This window comes from Sturnira hondurensis, unplaced genomic scaffold (assembly GCF_014824575.4).
Source record: "Sturnira hondurensis isolate 20B ecotype Veracruz unplaced genomic scaffold, ASM1482457v3 Scaffold0017394, whole genome shotgun sequence".
NCBI lineage: Eukaryota > Metazoa > Chordata > Mammalia > Chiroptera > Phyllostomidae > Sturnira > Sturnira hondurensis.
This window is the reverse complement of record NW_028090025.1, coordinates 5,633,695-5,655,164: the sequence shown is the minus strand read 5'-3', so window position 1 is coordinate 5,655,164 and position 21,470 is coordinate 5,633,695.

The following is a 21,470-nucleotide window of genomic DNA, read 5'->3' as shown; positions in this document are numbered from 1 at the left end:
TATTCAAAGGGAGTCGCTGCTATTCAAATGGCCAACCAATTTTTTTAGGGCATCTGAAATTATTTGAAATCACCTCATTTTTGTGTGACGGCTCCCAGGTGCTGTTTTACAGTGCTGGTGCACACACTCACTAGAAGCTGGTTTTAGTTAGCACCCAATTGTAGTGACAGATAATGGCACACTTGCGCCGTACACCCGTCTGCTAACTCAATCCTGCTTGCCACCAATGAGTCCCTACATGGTTTGGATTGTTCTGACCCTGATGAAAGGAAAAGTTGTGAACAGATATGAGCAAACAGGTTCGTATGAATGAATGCCTGTGAGCCAGCTGGCCCTGTGTTCGTTCAACGCAACAGGGTTAGGAACCTTGTATGGTCTTAATAAGTAAAATCAACTGGCTTCATATGTATTTTGGCACTAATCTGTGGCCTATGGCCCCATTTCCTAGGGTTTACTAGGATATTAATAAAAAAAGCCTATTCCAGATTAGGCACAAATCAATGCGGTATTACAAAAGTTTTAATTTTTTGCTAAAATAATAAAATGAAATAGGGTCACTGCTGTTTATAATATTGACTTGAATACCTGTACAACTAATTTAAATTGAATTTGTTTAATTTTATATTTATATTTGTTTATGTTTAATACTTCAAGAATACATTTCTTTTTTTCTCCTATTATAAATTTGAATATAGTGCATGCTTATAGTAAATCTAGTTTTAGCCCTTGGATCTGAAACACACTGAATTCATTACATTTGTTTGCGTAGCCTCACCTATTGTGACAACAAATTAGACTCTGATTTAAATTAAAGAAAATTGCAAAATAATTAGAATTTTTTCTTCCTTTTTCCCCTTCCTTTCTCCAACTTAACTTCCATGAAATAATCTGAAAACAAATTCTACAAATTGAGGAATTGGCTCTTCTCATTGAGGATTACCTTTGAGAAAATTTAACAACATTTTGTTAAGTTTACTTTCAGAGTATAACAAAAAAATCACTAAAACAGATTAAAATATTTATTTTTATCATATTTTTGTACTTATGCTCCCAATTGTGATATTTTTTTATTTTTGCCTATATTTTGAAGTGAAGTTGGAAGAAGATGCATTATAGAAAATAATAATACAGTGTGATGTTGATTTTTAAAAAAGAAACACAACAGTGAGGTAGTTTATTCTCCCGTATACAAAATGTAAATTTATTTTGAGTTTTCTATTTCAAAATGTAGACTATCAATTTAACACACTNAAAAAAATCACTAAAACAGATTAAAATATTTATTTTTATCATATTTTTGTACTTATGCTCCCAATTGTGATATTTATTATTTTTGCCTATATTTTGAAGTGAAGTTGGAAGAAGATGCATTATAGAAAATAATAATACAGTGTGATGCTGATTTTTAAAAAAGAAACACAACAGTGAGGTAGTTTATTCTCCCGTATACAAAATGTAAATTTATTTTGAGTTTTCTATTTCAAAATGTAGACTATCAATTTAACACACTTAAGATTTGTTAGTAATGTTCTATGTAATTTAGGCTTAAAAATAAAACTAGAAATATAGACTATACTCTAGGAACAAATTCTGGAGCCTCATCACCAAAAATGTTTCATAACTACCCCTTTGAAGTCTCCTCCCGTAATTACCATACCACCCTGTCAGCTCTGCCAGCCAAAGCCTGGGCAGGGATGGACTTCAACGGTACCCTGAAAGAATACTTTATCAATGAGGAGTCAAATTTTGGAAAAATAGTTCGGCCTTTAAGACACATTCAACTTCCAGGCAAGCAGAGTAGACTTTTTTTTTTTTTTCAGAGACTTTCTTAGCAATCAAATTGACGTGGGGACACACATAGTAGATGAACAAATTCACTCACAACGGTTAATATTCAATACCACAAAAGGAGGGCTTAGCTTGGTGCTTTTAGGAAGGGAAAGAGAGTAATTTGAAGATTTCTGCTCAGACAGTGGGAAAATCAAAATTAAAATGAAGAAGAAGCAACCAGAGCTCTTTACACACACAAGAACTCTTCTATTATTGCTAAAGATCTGGAATCAAATGTCAAACTCTCCTGAAACCCTTTTAATTTGCTGTGGGGCTTAAGTGATATAAATTTTTGGCCAGGGAATAGGCACTAAATATTAATGAACATTATTCTAGGAAGACTGAACCAGGACACACACATGCATAAACATAAACACAAATAAAATTTCCCAATACAAGAGAGAATAAAACAATTTTATTATAATGTTTTCACAATAAAATGTTAAAATCTATATATGGAACTTTCACACTAAAATAATTTGCTTAGAATGAAATTCAATAGTGTTTCAGACACCTATAAATGATAATATGTAATGGCTGAGGGTAATAAGTGGTAGATAAAAAATAAGTCCATGTTCTCTGAATTCAAGGACAATTATGCGTCATAAGAGAGAGAGAGAGAAAACTAGCCAACAAGCCTCCTGAATAGTCTACACTAGAATTTATTCACCATAAATGCCTGGTTCAAATCCATTATGTAACAGAAAAAAATAAAAAAAAAACTCTATAAACTAACTGAACAGGTCTCTAATAATGAAAATTATACTCTTATATAAAGAGCCAACCACACCACACTAACCATTTAATGTTACCATGTCAACAGTATTAAATTATTATACAGCAAATAGTCTGACCACTGGGGAAATATCATTCTCTAAAAGATGTTAAAATGGACCACCATTTTCATTCTTTAGATGGGTCTAAATCCACAAAATATATTATGTCATTTTCCCATAATGAATAAATATAGTAAGCATGAGTAGGTGGGCACAAGAAAAATAAGATAACAATAAACAAAGCTTTCTGCCCCAAACAGAGTGTAGCAAAGTAAAGCTCAGAGCTACACAGTGGAACACATTTTGAGAATGTTTTAAAAGCAAATTAATTAAGATAATATCAAAACACTAAGTTCTTGAAGTTCTTCTGTTTAACTAACGTGTCTTAATTTAGAATGTATATGCACACCATAAGATAAAATGCATTTCTGGAATATAAACACATTAATATTTCATTGAATTTTATTCCTGGTTTCCTAATTCAAAAGATAAATGCATTTTACTATAATAGCAGGCTTAATAAAAATTATTATCATATCTTCATTCAAAGGCTGTCCATTCCACTGCTATCTTACACATTTTAAGAATGAGTAGGATAAGAATATTTACAAAGAATATTTATAAATATTTATTTCAAAAATAAAGTCATTTGAAAAACAAGTGGAGGAATATATTTCCACTTTAATTTTCTCCTTTTTCATTTTCATTTGTACTCTGGTAAGTGGTCTTCTTTTTCTTTTAATAAATTTATTTTGGGAGTTTTATCATTCTACTTTTGACAATCAGGTAATACTATTTTAGTATGTGACAGTTATTGTGTCAAATGCACCTTTTTTACAGAAAAGAATCAACTGTTAATATCAACTATAACACAAGGGGAAATGAATATGACCAAAGCTTAGGATAGATGTGTACCATTTTTGTCCCGCATAAACAGAAAGTGAAATAGAATAAAAAACAATTTTATGTAATGCTTTTCCTCCTGTTTCCTCTGGTCCTCTTTTTGTAGATAGATATTATAAAGAAGGAAGAGTTTTAAATTGTTACATTTGTGTTTGGAAATGGTCTTGTATGTCACTGTTGTCTGAGTTTAAGTAGTTTTATTTACCATAACTAGAATTACTGTTCAGTGATACCTTTATTTAGAAATATTCTTCTTCTTTTTTTTTTGCATTTTATATTTATTTTATTTTTATTTTTTTAATTTTATTTTTATTTTATTTAATGCTTGTTCAAGTACAGTTTTCTGTCTTATATTCCCAGTCCTGCCCCCCCCCAATACTTATAAAAGCAATAAAGTCATTCAGACTTAAAATGTCAAGACTTCATCTATGAGCTCTGGATAAGCACATCCCTAATTAGGCAGTGTTAGTCACTGTCTCTAAAAGAGTACTCATAACTAAGAGAAAGAAGTACCTCTCCACACCACTGGGAAAAGTTCATAAGCATCCAAGTCTTTACAGAAAAGGATATCCAGCACCTATTCTATCTCCAATTCCTTGACAGAGATATCCAGAGAAAGGGATATCTTAGTCCCGTATGCTCCATTATTCCAACCATGGACCTAGCTTAGCTGTTCTCTTAACTAGTCTAGACCTCCCCTCATCTGAACTCTATATCTCTTATGTGGATCCATGAGTACCAATAATATTTCCTCCCAGGAACTCAGAAATCCACAGGGGAGATCACATGCATCTCAGGTACTTGATTTTATTATCCTTTCTTACATTCCATAGAAACTTTCTGTGTCTAACCTCCAAACTCAGTTAATTTTATTAAAGAAGTTGTCACCAATCTTGGTGTACATATGTTCACTGAATTTAAATGAATTATTTGACTTTTCCTATCATATTTATCTCATATGGAAGCACCAGATGAGTCTGCAGTTCCTATTATTCTGTTATTACATTTGCCTGGGAATGGTAGAGAGCACGAAGCATCCAACTCATGCCATGTAAGCACATCCACTGATGTGTAGTTAGCAAAATCTTTGATCAGACTGAAAACTTGCTGGACATTTTAATACATGGCAAAAGAGTTTTTTTTTAAACCACAGTATTTCTTTCCATATCTATGTCATATGGAATGGTAATCCCATATCTGACGTATGTGTCCACAGTGTGAAGTACCAGCAGAATCCATAACTGGTGACTAGATTTCAGTGTGGTGGTCAGTTTGACACACTCTCATGGGTTAGATGTTTCATGTGATGTGGCCCAGTTTGCCACATTGCACTGCCTGGAATGAGAGTCTAGAACTATGAAATTTATCTGGTCTTTATCTCTTCTAGGGGAGTTTTCAAGATGTGAATAATTCTTACATTTAACATGCACTTCTATGTTCTGTCTGAGGCCGACCCAATGTGATATTGCAGTGATTTGTTGAGCACATGCTTGACTTGTAAATTCCATCCATGTTCTCTTTCAAAAGATATCATTCTCATTTTGCAAGCTGTTTCCATAGTTCTTATCTTGACACAGGGAGCCATTAATGGTCTGATAATTAATCCCTGAGTCACTGGACCATATGGCTAGCAGTTTACAACAACTATGACTCTGTAAATAAGTGGTAATGGATAGGGTTCACAGCTGCCACTACAACACAGAGCTTGCCCATGGGGCACAGTGTCCTTGTCTTCTGTCATTTAAAACATGGTTATTTTTGGAGCAGATGGCCGTGGTAACCAATTGGGCTCCATCTTCTTTGAGTTTCATGGATCTACCATGAACAAAATCATTATATCAGTTGGACCATTTTCAAATTCTGAGCCCCACTTAGCTAGCGGGAAGAAGTACCTGCTCTAGGCCATTCAGTTTCTTCCAGCAAGACAGTTACTTGTTCAACTGAGTCAGCTAATCTTGTGGGGCCCTGGTTGCCCTGGTCTTGAATGTACCATTTCACTTGATGATAGAGCCTTTCAGAACATGCTCTATCTTATCATTGGGATTAGTGAGTGTCGACATGTGTGTGAATAGGTAGCTCAGTTCTTAAGGTCACATATTGTAAATTGGTGGTCTGGCATTCTGTTTCCAATAGGACCTAGTAGTAGTCTAGGAACTACTACTGGAACTGAAATGCATCAGATGCCCACTGCAGGTAATTTATCTATTCAAATCTGGGGGACACACTTGGTAGCAGTCTTTTGTTGCCACAGGCTCTAACCTGCATGAAAAGAGTTGTCAGGACCCATGGTGCTGGCAGGATCCCTCGGCCCCAATGGCCAGACTGTGGTATTGTGTCTTTCATGACCTCTAAAGACTGTTCTTGCTGGGATCCCTGTTCAAAATTATCTGTCCTTGATGGTAAACTTGATTCAAGGGGCCAAAAAGTACTCAAATCTGTACAAACTGTCTCTCATAGTCAAACAAGCTGCCTGCCACTGAGCCACTCTCTTGTTGGTGGGGACTGCTATGGACAGCGACTTCTGATTAATTTTATAAGAAATTATCTACCAACCCAGGTGGTTTCTGAAAACTTCACTTGTTGAGCAGGTAATTGGATCTTTTAGGGTTGCTCATGTCATAGTTTTATCACTTTATATAGTAGGGTCAGGTCAACTTGTTCTGGTAATAAGACTATTATCAATATAGTGGGTGACAAGTACTTCTCAAGATAATCGATCTGGTTGTGAATTGAGCCTTTACACATTTGTGGCATATTTCAGAGGAGTTGTTGCTAAATTCCAAGTGAACACAGACTGGTCCTAATCTTCATCTAGCAATGAGATTGAGAAAAAGGTATCCAGATCTGTAACAGCATATTTGTGCATTGCTACCACTTCGACTGTGGTAAAGATACAAGGACAAGAATGGCATCTAATTATTTAATTTATAATTGTCTACTTTCTGCCAACATGACCAGGCTTTTAAACTGTGATGATGTGGTTTGCAACCCTCCTGCCTGAAGTAAATGCTGAATTAGAAGAGTTGTGTGTTTTTCTCTGCCTCATAGGTGGTATTGCATTTGTTGAATAACTCTTCAGTTCTTGAACTATTTAGGTGGCTTAGAGAGTGGATTAACTCCACTGGTATGTCTCAAATCTTTTGTTATATGTGGGCATATCCTCTGAGGCTGTGGAGAAGTTTTGTGCTCCAAGCAGCCCCCAAATTTCAGTACCTATAAGGAATTCATCTGTGGGGACCACCATCACTGGCATCAGAAATAACCTGAAAGTTCCCACCTATAGAAGTATCAAACTTTTCTGATATGGGTGATCACATTTTTCCTAAAGACCCCTAATAGCTTGACAACAGCTTGTCCCTGTAAGGGTCTTGGATTAATGTCACTTAGACACCAGTGTCCAAGAGCCCTAACAAAGTCAAAATCCTAACATTTTGTACTGCCTTCTTCACAGAAGCATAGGCTACCTTCCTTGCTAAAAGTACTTGGCCCCACACTTAACTATTGTTGCTATAGGGGAGCCTTGGCCACTAAAATATCCATTGCCCCATACAGTGGTCAGGGACTCTGAGGGTTGCTCTGGTGTTTTTGGTTTGCCATCGTTACTATTACAAAATCAAGTCTTCCAAACTGTGAATACAGGGTACCTTTTCACTTATTTATGCCTTTAATTTCTTTCAATAAAGTTTTGTAATCTTCATTCTACAAGTCTTGCATTTATTTTTAATTATTTAATTGTTTTGGCTGTTAGTGTTACAATCGTCAGAATTTTCCACATTTAAGATCATATTATCTACAAATAGAGATAATAGAGGGGAGGGAGAAGAGGGATAATAGGGGAAGAGCCACCGAGGAGCATGTTTAAAGGACACATGGACAAAGCCAAAGAGGGTAGGTTTGAGGGTGAGAGGCAGGGATGGGTGGGGCCAGGGAGTATGGTAGGGTAAAAATGGAGACAACTATACTTGAACAACAATAAAAAAGATCATATCTACGAATAGAGAAAATTTTATTATTTTGATGTGGATGGTTTCTAATTGCCTAGGCTAAGGTTTTCAGTAAAATATTAAATATAGGTGGGAGACATGACATCCTTATCTTATTCCTTGTCTTAATGAAAAGGCTTTTTTTACACTGTTAAGTATTATGTAAACTAAGTTTTTCATAGATGTCCCTTATAAAAGTTGAGAAAGTTTTTTTATTCTTAGTTCTATCTCTAGTTTCTATTCCTAGAGAAAATGTTTTAATCATAAAAGAGTGTTAGATTTTGCTAAATTATTTTATGCATCAATTGATATGATTGTGTTTTTTTAAATTGTTAATATTATATGTTGCATCAATTGATTTTTGTATGGTGAATCAACCTTGCATTTCTGGGATAAATTTCACTTTATTACAGTGCATAATTCCTTCACATGCTCTTGCATTTTCTTTACTAGTGTTTTTATTGAGAATTTTTGCATATACATTTATAATAGATTCTGATCTGTAGAATTCTTGTGACATCTTTATCCGGCTTTGTCAGCATTGTAGTACTGGATTATGGGAATGATTTAGGAAGTGCTTCCTCCATCCCAAAAAATCTGTGTCTTTGCAAAGGGCCTCTGTTTATGTGTTAGGGCACATATTTAACACCCAGCCAGACACTTGAAAGCTCTGCCTTAGCCTTTAGTCCTTCCTTGATATCTTCCACATCACACACAGGTGAGCACTCGGGGTATTCTCAGGACTTTCTTGAGAACATGGATAGTATGGACATGTGCGTGATCTTTGTAATTTCAAGTAATGTATCGAAGCTTTTCAAAGCCCTTATTCTCCAAAGCATCTCATTCCCCAAACTTTCCCTACAAACAAAAGTCTATTTGTTTAGTTTTTAGTTTGTTCCATCTGTTATCAATTGCCTCAGGTAGAAGTAAGTAAAATATTTTCCTTCATATGTTTTGGACAAATGCTCACAGATAGCAGCTTTAGCACTGAGTAGATTCAGAGTTGGGTGAGATAAAGACAAACATTTTAATCAGTTTCCATAGATAGCTGCCTGGAAGCAAAACAAACATACATGTATACATACATATATACACATAAAAATAAATATAAATACATAAAATTATTTGCAAATGAGGTTAGCTCTGCTCTGTCCTTTTCCTCTAATGAAATCCAGGCTGTCATTTTCAAGGCTACCACTGAGCTGGGAATTGAGACTTGGAACAAGGTTAAGTTAAAATGACGTATAGCTTTCTATTCTTGCCAAGATGCAGACACTTTTCTTGAATGAATATTCCCTGTTTGCTGTAAGCTTTTGGATAGTTTTCAGAGTTTTGAAACAGTTTATTCTCACATTTCCCCCAGCTATTTCATTGATTTTTATGGAGAGGCAAACTTTGGAGTTTCTTAATCTATTATTTTTGTTACCTTGTAGGATTTAAACATCCACTTTTATATTAACATTAGTGCTCATCTCAAATGGAAACAAGCCAACTGACCTAATTTGTGAAAGCCTGAAAAGATGCAATCCATATGTACATTTAAATTTATTACTAGTCCTCTCATCATTTTCTTTTAATAGTTTTATTTATTATGAATAGAGGTCATCTGCTATATTTAGTCTTTATTTTTCTTAAATTGGACTTTATGGAGTACACTTCAGATCATAACAACAAGATTATGTAAACATTAAAGCTATAAAATTGAAAAAAAACTATTTTCTTTGACAATAATTTAGAAAAAAACAAGGCATGTCTATATGAGATTTTGGGATTCATGCATCAAAGCGACAGAGTGGAAAGTTAGGAAATCATGCTCTATTCCCTAAAGCCTGCTTCCAGTTTGGGACCAGATGGCCCTTGTACACTCCTCTGTAAGCAATTGGAATGCTTCTGACTACAGCTATAACATGGAGGGAAATGTTCAGAGAGTAGATGTGTGAAATGAAAAACTAAGAAAGCTTTCCTCAGCAAGTTTAGACAGGTTCTGTCTCTAACCTATGAGCAAAATAAAAATTTAAAAAACCATAGTACAAAAATAAACAAACTATGGTCCCTACATTACCTAGTAATGGCCAGTATGCAAGCATATTTTCCATTGTTAATGTTATGACTAAGTGACACATATGTAATCAAATCTATAATAGGTCATAAAATAACTGTATTGTTACATAAAGCAAGGAACACTCATGGCTAACTCTCCAAATGCATATATTAAATTGTATTACAATTTTTAAAAAAAATGCATACAATTTTACAATAATTCACTTGCCATTTTGTGTTATTACATATATATTGAAAAGGAAATATGTGGTAAGTTTATTTCAAGATCTATAGATTAAGGCTGTCAAATAAAATACTAGATGTCCAGTTCAATTTGAATTTCAGGTAACACACAAATTTTTAAAGGATGTTATAAATATTGGAACATACAAACACAGTTTTTAAAATCTGAACTTCAACTTTAAATGGGAATCCTGTATATTTATTTGCCAAGTCTGCCAATATTACTAGATACCCTCTGTTTTTATTACCAAGTGTATTTAAATCAGTAGGCACAATACAGACAAATTTGCACAATAGGGGTGCTGTGGAGAATATAAAACCCTTTTTAGGGCATTCAGAGAAACTTCCTAAAAATATTGATATAGTGTTTAAGCCAAAATATAAGATATAAATCACAGAAGGAGGGTAAAAGGAAAAATAATATAGTTAAAGAAGAGCTCATACAAGGTCTTAGGAGCATAAATGAACCTCACTGAGGACTTATAATTTATACTCCTGGAGTACTGAGCAGCAGTTAGAAATCTTATATGTGAGTTTTTAAATCTCTTATAGAAAAGATAAATAAGTGCATATAGGCCAAGGTTAAAAATAAAGTAAAATAGAGCTTGATGGGATCAGTGTGGAGAAACCTCACTCTGCCTACACTCAGGGGTCAGACCTGAGCAGGCAAATCATGTCATCATTCTCTTGCCATGTCTAATGATAGTTGGGACCAGAGGAATAAGATTGAACATGAAGAAAGCAGAATGTATTTGTGTAAGACCAAGGCAAGTTACTAAAAGATGAAATATGGGGGAATGTGTGAGAGAAAAGGGTCAAAAATAACATTTAAGTTTCTACCTTTGGCAACTGGATGTATAGGGTGACCTGTACTGAAACAGGAAATATCAGAGGAAATAAAGGTTTCAAAGTGTTTAATTTAGGAAAGTTACAATGGACTCCATAGACAAAATGTTTGAATACTGGTGTAAATTATATATATATATATATATATATATATATATATATATACACACATACATATACATATACATATACATATATGCACACACACATATATGCACACAGATATGCCATATATTTGTCTGTGTGTGTCAAAAAGTATTAGATATATAAGTAATAATATGTAATATCAATATATAAATCCAAGAAAATAGGTATGAATCACCATTCTACTGATGATATTTGAATATTTTGGAACGGACCTGCTTACCCAGGAATAAAAGGATAGGTTGAGAAGAAGGAAGGGAAGGGTCTACAGTAGAACCCTGAGGATTCATAGCCAATGATGTTTTTAAAAGTGGCAAAGAAAAGAGCTGCCAACATGGGGCAAATGAGATATCATATAAAGTTAGAAGACTGTGTACTAATAAAATATTTCAAAGAGGGAATATTTAATTAAGGAGGAATGATCAATTACACCAATATAAATATGCATATAAAGTAAGAAAGGCATAGATGAATAAAGAACCCACTAACTTACAAATCATGAAGTATATTGGTGGCAGTATACTACAGTTCACTAGGCTATTTCACCTATTTCTCTTTTAGATTTAGGTAAAAAATGAAATATTTTACTTTGAAATTAATTTAATTACATATTTAATTAATTATGAATTTATCATCATAATTACTATTTTGCCTAATTCTTCCTCAGTAGAATGATGTTCTCAACAAACAGCAGTATATCTTTCATATATGCAGTTTAAGTCTTGGTCCCAACTTCCAGGTTGAGACTTTACCTGACAAACCTTCACAATGTTTAGTGATTTATTTTTATTATTCAAGAGATTGATTTTTGCTTCTTTGGAAAAATAAAGTTTTGTTTTATAGATAATCATAGTTGATATTTTAAAATAAAAATATATTATCTTTTCCTCAAATTCTACAAGCATTTCTTTGCCTTACCTGCTTCTGTAATACATGAACTCATATAAACATGAGACAAATAACTGAGGTTGCTTCCACTGATTAAGGATTGCTTAAGCAGCAGGCTGGGAGAGACAGTATTTCCAGTTTACTGCTGTTACTGAGAGCAACACTGAAATGAGAATCATGGAGTCATTAAATGTTAGAGCTGGAAGGACCCCAGAGAAATCTTATGCCTCCTTTTCAGTTGAGGAAACTGTGGCTTTGAGCACTTTATCGATTTCTTGAAAGGCTTGCTCTAGCTCCTGTCAAAGTCAAAACTAGATCCTCCTTCTTCAGACCTCTGATCTCATGCTTCGCTGTATTTCATTTCTTGTCCAGGTATTCTCCAATTTCAGTATTACCAGCACTGGAATTGCAAATTTTGGGAGTTGTCTAATAACAAAAGCAACTGAGAAGTGGGGGAAAGCTGGATGGAATGTTGACAGAGAAGCTCAGTATTGCCAAAGGTAGGGAGCAGTGGTACCACAACCCAGAAAGACTGGGACAATGACTGGGAAATATGTGCATCAAGAACCAGCACAAAGTTAGCCTTATGAAGGCTCAAGGCCACAGACAAACTGGGCAGACTACCAAGAAAGGCAGCTGTATAGAAGCCATGTCCAGTGACACACAGAAAAAATATAAGCTCTAGCACAAACAACACCCCTTTTGATTACATAAAAACTTTTATTACAGAATCATAAGTGTGTAATTTTATAATATAATAATATCACACTCAAGCACACCATGTGACATTTTAGGTTAAATATTCAAATTTCTGTCCATCTTGTATGATATATTCACATACCCTAACAATCATACTCAATGGTGTTACTTCTGCTGGACCCTGTATATAAATGTGTGGCGAGTAAGAAAGAAGAGCACAAATAAACTAGAAGCATATTCAGTAGACACACTCATTTTTTCATTCAGTGGCTTTAAACCTAAGCCTTTGGTTGACTGTCAAGTTCCCTCTTAAGCCTCTTGGACCTGTTCTTCCTTTTTGAAAAAAATAATGTAGTTCTATTTGAGCAAAAGGAGAAGAAGGTAGGTGTGTCTTACCTTTATGAGTCATCTTCTGTGAGTATGTTTTAGACTATACATAAATTCTAATCAAAATTCTATAATTTCGACATTATTATCTCCATTTCACAGATGTGGAAATGGTGGTTTAAAGATATTTAATATTTTAGCCCTGGCTGGTGTAGCTCAGTGGATTGAGTGTGGGCCTGTGAACCAGAGGATCGCAGTTCGATTCCCAGTCAGGGCACATACCTGGGTTGCAGGCCAGTTCCTGGCAGGGGACACACGGTACATTGTGTGTTTCCAGCAGAGGCAACCATACACTGATATTTCTCTCCCTCTCTCCTTCCCTTCCCCTCTAAAAATAAATAAAAAAAGATATTTAATATTTTATCCAAGGTGACATGAAAAAGATGGAGCTCAAATCCAAGTATGCTGAAAGCCAAAGTTTAGGTATCTTCCATTTGTCATGGTGAGTTAATCCTGAGAGGAGTACTCTGGAATTGAGCTGTCAGTATTGTGTGATGGAGGCAACATCATTAGGTGATGGGAAATCTAGAAGTAGAACTTGATTTACTTCTTAAGAAATTTTAGATAAGGACAGAGCTAAAGCTTTGAATGAGTGGCAATTATACATGGAAAACATAAATTCTTGAGGGTGGAACATATTTCAGGGCTCAACATCAGAGTGTGCAGCTCAAAGAATAGTGAGGCAGTGATGTGCTAGATCCAGCTCTTAGGTATTTATAAAAGGCGATGGTTAAATTTATAGAAAATTTTCAATCTGGTTTTTAACACAACCATTATTGAAAATCATATTCAAAATAAGCCTGCTATTAAATTAATTATATCAAAACAAATGTGTTTATGACTCATTATTTCCTAATTATTCCACTGTACTTTCTTATCATCTATTCTGTTGGAGTTATTGATGCCTATTATTTTTATAGTGGAAATTATGTATTACTTATCGCATGTTCCCTCCTAGCACTCTTTTCAGTGATACCAATCACGTCGATAGCATGGCTTTGGTTATGATGGGAGTACTTACACAATGGAAATTGGCAATACTACAACGAGAGGCTTTAGTTCTTATTTTGTGGACTTCCTGGGCTTAAGAAATTGACAAAGAGAAAAGTAAATAAGGCCAAAAAAAGTTAAATGTGTTATGTTCCTCACTACTCTGTAAATAGCACAAAATATTGTCAAATAACACTTGAATTGAAAGAATAGGTTGGCTGTGGAAACAATATATGAGAATTTCACAAAAACTAAATATAAGCAATTGGTCAAAATCTATTAGTTTTGGAATTTATAACAAAGGTATTTTATATTGTATTGCTATTTGTAAATCACGTGCCACATATTTTTACATCAATAAAATATAACACAAAGTTTATTTTTCTTTGAATAGACAGGTCTTAGGTATCTTTTCCAATCCACTACAGAATGAAGGGGATAAAATTAATGAGGTAAGCTGTAGAGGCTGGTACCAGTCAACATACAGAAATCAGAAATGGAACACAGACAAAACAAAAGCTAATAGCACTTAAAAAAACACTAGAATTCTTGCAAAAGTGCTGAATCAATAATGATGGTCCTATCGATATAGCCTTTTAGTTAGAATATTGCTCAACACCTTGGGCACATATTTAGAAAAAAAACAACAAATATTTGAAGCTTGGAAATCTGGTAATTTTTATGGAAACTCATGCAAAATTTCAGACTACAAGAAAAGAAGTAGGGAAGAAACTATGAGAATCCATGCTTATATTACTTCATTTGCCTGGAGCTGGATATTATAGAGAAAAAAATCACCTGCTTCAAATTATTAAAATGTAGAACTCTGGCAAATAGATGTTTTCAGGTTCCTTTGCTCAACATTCATCAATCCTAGCCAATATAATTCAATGGGAAGTTAATTTTCTAGCTATTATTTACCTCAGATAAATTATATCTGCATATATTTTACATTAAACCCTCCAGTTCTTAGGAAGACTTTTTTGTTTGTAAATAAAATTTGTCATGCAGTTTTATTAAAAATTGGGCTTTCTTCTTCATTTGCCTTTAGAATGATATTGCAGAAAATTGTCATTTAGGAGTCATTCCATCACTATGTAAACTCCAGGAACTTTTCATATTGTGTACTGCATACTTCCTTTCTCAGTCGTCTTAGACATTAGATCCTAAGTCACTCCATTTTTATGATGGAGTAGGTTTCCTGGAAGACTTTCATTTTTCCTGAAGATGTACAAATTTTATTAACAAAGCTAAAAATATTTTGTAAATAAAATTATTTTTTGTTAATTCTATTCAGTTGTTTTAATTCAAGATCAGATTTTTAAGTAGAAAATTTTTCTCACTTTATATGTGAAAACACATCACTTCTTTCTTTTTCTTTTGCAAGATTTTGAGAGAAAAAATAAAAAAAATTAAGTGTGTTTTTATTCTAATATTTATTTTTAAATTGTCTTTTATTGTATTTTATACTACCACTTGTCCTCTTCATACCCCCTACCCCTAACAATCACTACACTGTTGTCTGCTTGTGAGTACTTTTTCCTTTTTGTTCAATCCCTCCACCCCTTAACCCTTCTCCCCTAGAGCTGTCATTTCTTTTTCTTTCTTTCTCTCTATTTTTTTAACAAAGCAAAGTTATTTTATCAGGTAAAAAAAAAAGAAAAGCAATGGCAAAACTTTCCAATTACTATTTTATTGTTTCCCTAAATAATTGGATCACAGTGTTACACCCTTATTTCCATGTAAGACTAGCCATAAAACAAACACCATAGATTATGAGAAACTCACAAATTAAATATGAAGTGGTGATATACTTAGTGACATGAAGATATTAAGTACAGCACAAAATTGGGTTATATGACAGCAGAGCTATTAATCAAAAACATTGAATTAAGCCTCAGTTTCCTGTTACAGAGCAGTCATTCGCATAAATTTAACTGCTTAAAAGTACATACTGGTGAAATATTCAGTGGATTTATGATTGGTTGGAGCCTTATACTCCAAGAGCACTATTATCATTTGTCACTTATTCTATATGTCTTTATTTGGGGTGAGGACTCATCTTTATATGACACTATAAAGCTCATTAGGTCAAGGGTTTTGTTTTAAATGTCTTTTTAGCTTGGCATATTACACACCACCTGGTTTATACATGTTACCTGGAAGAATGGTATTTAATTATAAATTTAGTATTGAATGGTCTTTCTAATGAAGTAATGTGAAGAGATACATGTAACATAAATTTTAAAGTACCCCTTTAATAATTTTTGGCAAAAACCATACTCTACTCTCAGAATACTAACTTCAGTTCTAGGTTGAATGAGACAATGGGCAATTGTGAAGGGTTCACAAAACAATCACAGCGTAATTTAAAGGCAACATTCAGCAGAAAGTACTGGAAAACAAGGCATTTTAGTGAAGGTCTACTTGTAGTTCTTGTGGTTGAAGAGCTGTTCTTTTTGTTCAGGAAAGCAGAACAAGCAGGTTGATGATTTGAGTTAAGGATGAGAAAGTAATATAATATATTTTACTTGTAACATAATCAAATGATGCCATTGTTTGAGATGAGAGGGCCCTTTTTTGCATAAACTGTTTTGGCAAGTGACTATGGCCAATTTCATAGTAGTAGAGAAAATCCAATTTTTCTTGTCTTTATTGAGACTGGAAATTATACTAATACTATTGTTTTCTTCTGTATTAAATATGAGTCACTGCCTACCACAATACTTTGTAATCTAAATGGTCTTATGCAATGTAATTTAGCTTTTGAAGTCAATGTTGTCTGTTTACCAGATTTGTATCTCTTTTCCCTCTGATGAGAGTCGCTTATGAAGGCATGTGTGGTGTTGATGCATCCGAAGAGAAAATTCCAAAGAAGAAGAATTAAAAAAGACAATTAAAGAATAAAAGGGGGGACATTTTATTAAATAAAAAACTATTTTAAAGTAATTATTATTTTTTGCTCACAGAAGCAAAATAAAATGTTTGCACTTCTGCCCTGGCTGGTGTAGCTCAGTGGATTGAGCACAGGCCTGCCAACCAAAGGCTCACGGTTCGATTCCTAGTCAGGGCACATGCCTGGGCTGCAGGCCAGTTCCTGGCAGGGGACGCACCAGAGACAACCATACATTGATATTTCTCTCCCTCTCTTCTTCCCTTCCCCTCTAAAGATAAATAAATAAAATCTTTAGAAGAATGTTTGTACTTCTACTTTTATTATATAGAGTTTGATGAAGTTCTTTCAGAATTTATTATATAATATAAACAGCTGTCTTCTTCTGCAAAAGATAAGTTAATGAGAAATGAGTTATTAGATCTTTTTAGTTCAGTAATGATTAATAAGCTATAAATAATTATGGTGGTAATATTAACTGATGCAATCAGATAACAATAAACGTATGCAATGCTCTGCAAAAACAACCCTGAATACACCTCAGAAATAAAACATTGGCTTCTGCACAATTTATTTTCTCACAAAAAGAAATATATTTGACAAGCTTAATCAAAATCAGAACTATAACTTTTATATATGCATTATTTTTACTCAGATCTTTTAAAGTATTTGTCTAAGTTTATTCAGTTACTTTATTTAGAACCTAAATAAATATTGTAACATTATTTGGTAACATCTGTGTCATGTATTAACTTCATTGAAGAAAATAATATTATATGTATAAGGATATACACTTAGAATTTTATTATTGTACTTATTAAATATATTGGGGTGACATTAATTAATAAAATTATGTAGGTTTAAAATGTACATTTCTATGATACATGATCTGTATATTGCACTGTGGGCCTACCACCCAAAGTCAAGTCATCTTCTACTGTAGCACTATTTTCAATGGGAACATGGAAATTATCAAGTATACTTCTATAGATGATTGGATAAAGAAGATGTGATCTATATAGATAATGAAATACTATTCAGCCATAAATAAAGATGAAATATTGTCGTTTGCAACAACATAAATGGACCTTGAGAATATCATTCTAACTGAAATAAATCAGAAAAAGCTACAAACCATAAGATTTTATTTATATGCAGTATATAAAACTGAAACTCATAGACACAAACAACAGTATAGTGGTTACTAGGGGGAAAAGGGGCTGGGAGGTAGTAAAGGGGGCCAAATATATAGTGGTGGACTATATACTCAGTATTTTAATTATTTTTATATTTCCAGAGTCAATAAAATTTATCTGATTTATGAAGTCATCCCATATTACATTGAAAAACACTTTCCCAGAAATAATTTATATTGATATATTTTTATTTATTCAACACATATTTATTTCATGCTTGTTATAACTACTTGTGCTAGACACTGTAAGAGATTCAGTAATGAACCAAAACACAGCCTTGTGGAGGGGACAAACAATTAAAACAGACAAGCAAAATTATAAGAATATGAAGAGAATGTGACATTTCCTATTTGAAGTGAAAATTGAAACATATGGAATAGTCAGATGGGAAGAACCAGGGAAAGGACAGATGGAAAAGCCTATGCAAAACCTCCTACCCAATTGCAACCAATCTTCCTCCTGGAATGCTCAATGTTGGAGCTTGTGGACTAGTAATGATCCACTGGCTATGGGGTGGGAAAGAGGAAAAAGTAATAGTGACTTTACTCCAATGTAAACTATTTTGTAAGAAATGTCTTTTGAGCAAAGAAAACATGTTTTATTTAAACATTTCAACGTGTGATATTTGTGATGCATTTTAGTAAATGAATAAATTGGAACTCAGGAGACGTTACTGAGCTGGAAATATAAAGCCTGGGGTTATCAACATATTTGTGGCTGAAACACTAGGGGCAGCTGAAATCACTGAAGCAGAGAAGTTCAGTTGCCTAGTCTGGAGGAGACCAGAATTTGCACAAAGAGTGGAGAGGCAGAAATAGTGGGAAATTGAAGGAATGTGCAAGTGCAGAAAGTGTATATCTTGTTACTAATGACAGTTGAGGATTTAGGACTCATGAGCTACCTATGATTTCTTATTTTATTGGGTGTGGTTATATAATACAAAATATAATTAAATGTAAGCTGAAGGAAATGAGCCTACATAACACAATGTTTTAATCTATGAGAGGGGTCACCAAAAAGGGGTTGGATGATTTCAAATTAATGGTAAGGTATTGCCCTTGATCATGGCATAATTGAACTTTTTTTTCTTTTTCCAAAGAAATGGGAAGGAAGGGGAATAATGGAGGGGATCTAAGTAGAGTGATCATAAGTAAATTAGGGCATTTTTACATGATGTTGACTTTTTTTTAATGTAGTAGAGGCAGGGGCATCAGTTTTTTATTTGTTTTGTTTTGTTTTTATTTTTGGAGAGAAAATTATATTTATCATGTACCAACTAAATGTTTGGTATTGTTTGATCCACTTCATTTCATTTAATTATTAAAACAAGCCTGTGAGATCATTAGCATACCTCAACATACTAAAGGTAACATATGAGAAACCTGCATCCAGCATTATACTCAATGGTTGAAAACTAAAATTTTTCATCCTGGCTGATATGGCTCAGTGGATTGAATGCTAAGCATTGAACCAAAGTGCCACTGGTTCAATTCCCAGTCAGGGCATATGCCTGGGTTGCAGGCCAGGTCCCTGGGGTGGGGAGTGGTGCATGAGAGGCAACCATATATTGATGTTTCTCTTCCTCTCTCCTTCCTTTCTCCTCTCTCTAAAAAATAAGTAAATAAAAACAAACTAAAAATTTTCCCACTAAGATGATGCAAAAGACAAGGATGTCTGCTTTCACCACTTCTATTCAACATTGTATTGGATGTTCTAACCACAGCAATCTAACAAGAAAAAGACATAAAAGACATCCAAGTTGGAAAGGAGGAAGCAAAACTGCCATTGTTTGCATATGACATGATAGTGTACATAGAAAATTCTATAGACTCCACCAAAAACTACTCAAACCAATAAGTGAATTTGGCAAAACAACACAATACAAAGTCAATATTCAGAATTCAATGGCATTTTTGTGGGCCAACAATGAAATATCAGAAACAGAACCTAGGAAAAAATCCCATTTACTACACCAACAAGGCAAATAAAGTACTTAGGAATAAACCTTACCAAGGAGGTAAAAGACTTTTACTCAGAGAATTACAGAATACTGAAGAGATTAAAGAAGACACAAATAAATGGAAGCATATTCTGTGTTCATGGATTGGAAGAATTAACATCATTAAAATGTTCATACTACCAAAAGTAATTTATAGATTCAAAGTAATCCCTATTAAAATACCAATGACATATTTCACAGCTATAGAACAAATATTTCAAAAAATTATATAGAATCATAAATAACCTTAAATAGCCTCATCAATTTTGAGAAATAACAAAGTAGGAGGGATCAGAATACCTGATATCAAAGTATACTACAAGACCACTATAATCAAAGTAGTCTGGCAGGAGCAGAAGCTTTTAAAGTAGGAGAAGTACTAATGTTGCCAGATTTAGCAAATATAAATGCAGAATTTCTAGCAAAAATTTAACTTCAGTTAGCAATGAGAAGTATTTAGTATATTTATGCCCCAAGCAATATTTGGAAGAATGTATCTCTATAGTGAGTGAGAAAAGTTTTGGAAATGAGGAAATATCTGTAGTAGATATTGCAGAGAGCATAAAAACAAGCTTCCTCAAAAAATATAGGAATATGGCCACTATGGAAAACAGTATAGGTTTTGTCAAGGAACTAAAAAATGGAACTGCATTTTGATTTGCAGGGATTATACCCTAAGAATCCTGAAACACCAATTCAAAAGAACTTATACACCACAATGTCCATAGCAGTATAATTTATAATAGCCAAGTGCTAGAAATAGACTAAGTGCCCATCAGTAAATGAGTGGATTTAAAAAAAAAAAAAAAAACTGTGGTACTTTTGCACAATGGAATACTACACAGCAGAAAGAAAGAAGGAACTCCTAGTTTTTATGAAAGCATATATGGGCTAGAGAACATTATGCTAAGTGAAATAAGCCAGGCAGTGAAAGATAAATATCATATGATCTCACTTATAAGTGGAACCTAGACAACAAAACAAATAAGTGAGGAAAATAGAACCAGAGATTTGGTAATGAAGAACAAGCTGTAGGTAAAAAGAGGGGAGGAGAGAGAAGAATAATAGGAGAAAGAAGGAGAAGCGTCATCAAGAAATATGTATAAAGGACCCATGGACAAAGACAACAGGAAGGGAAGGACTGGAAATAGGGTAGGGCAGGGGAGAGTAATGGGTGGGGGAAATGGAGATACCTGTAATTGAACAACAATAAACAAACAAACAAACAAATAAATAAATAAAAATATATAGGAGTAATAAATGCCATGTGTGTGCATGCATATCAGTGTCAATGAATGCATTAGTGGTTTCATGTGTCTAGCTCTGTGGTTTTGTTTAGAAATGTTCCACTATATATATATAGCCCACTATATATATATATAAATTTGCAACTGGTTAAATTTGTAGAGTTGTGGATTTGGTGGACAAATTGTGATGAAAGGAAAGAGAAGCAAGGGAGTCAAGGGTATTTTTAAAGAGTAGTTAAAATGAATTGCCACAGTGGAAGAAACTCCCGGTCTCACAGGAGAGTTTGTTGAAAAGTGGGCTAGAGACAAGCAGGTGAGCTGCATTGTTCACACTCTGTCTCCTCCCCCACAGGCAGGAAGGAGGGTTGCCCTGTGCCCTTACAACTCAACAGGGATATGAACAAAG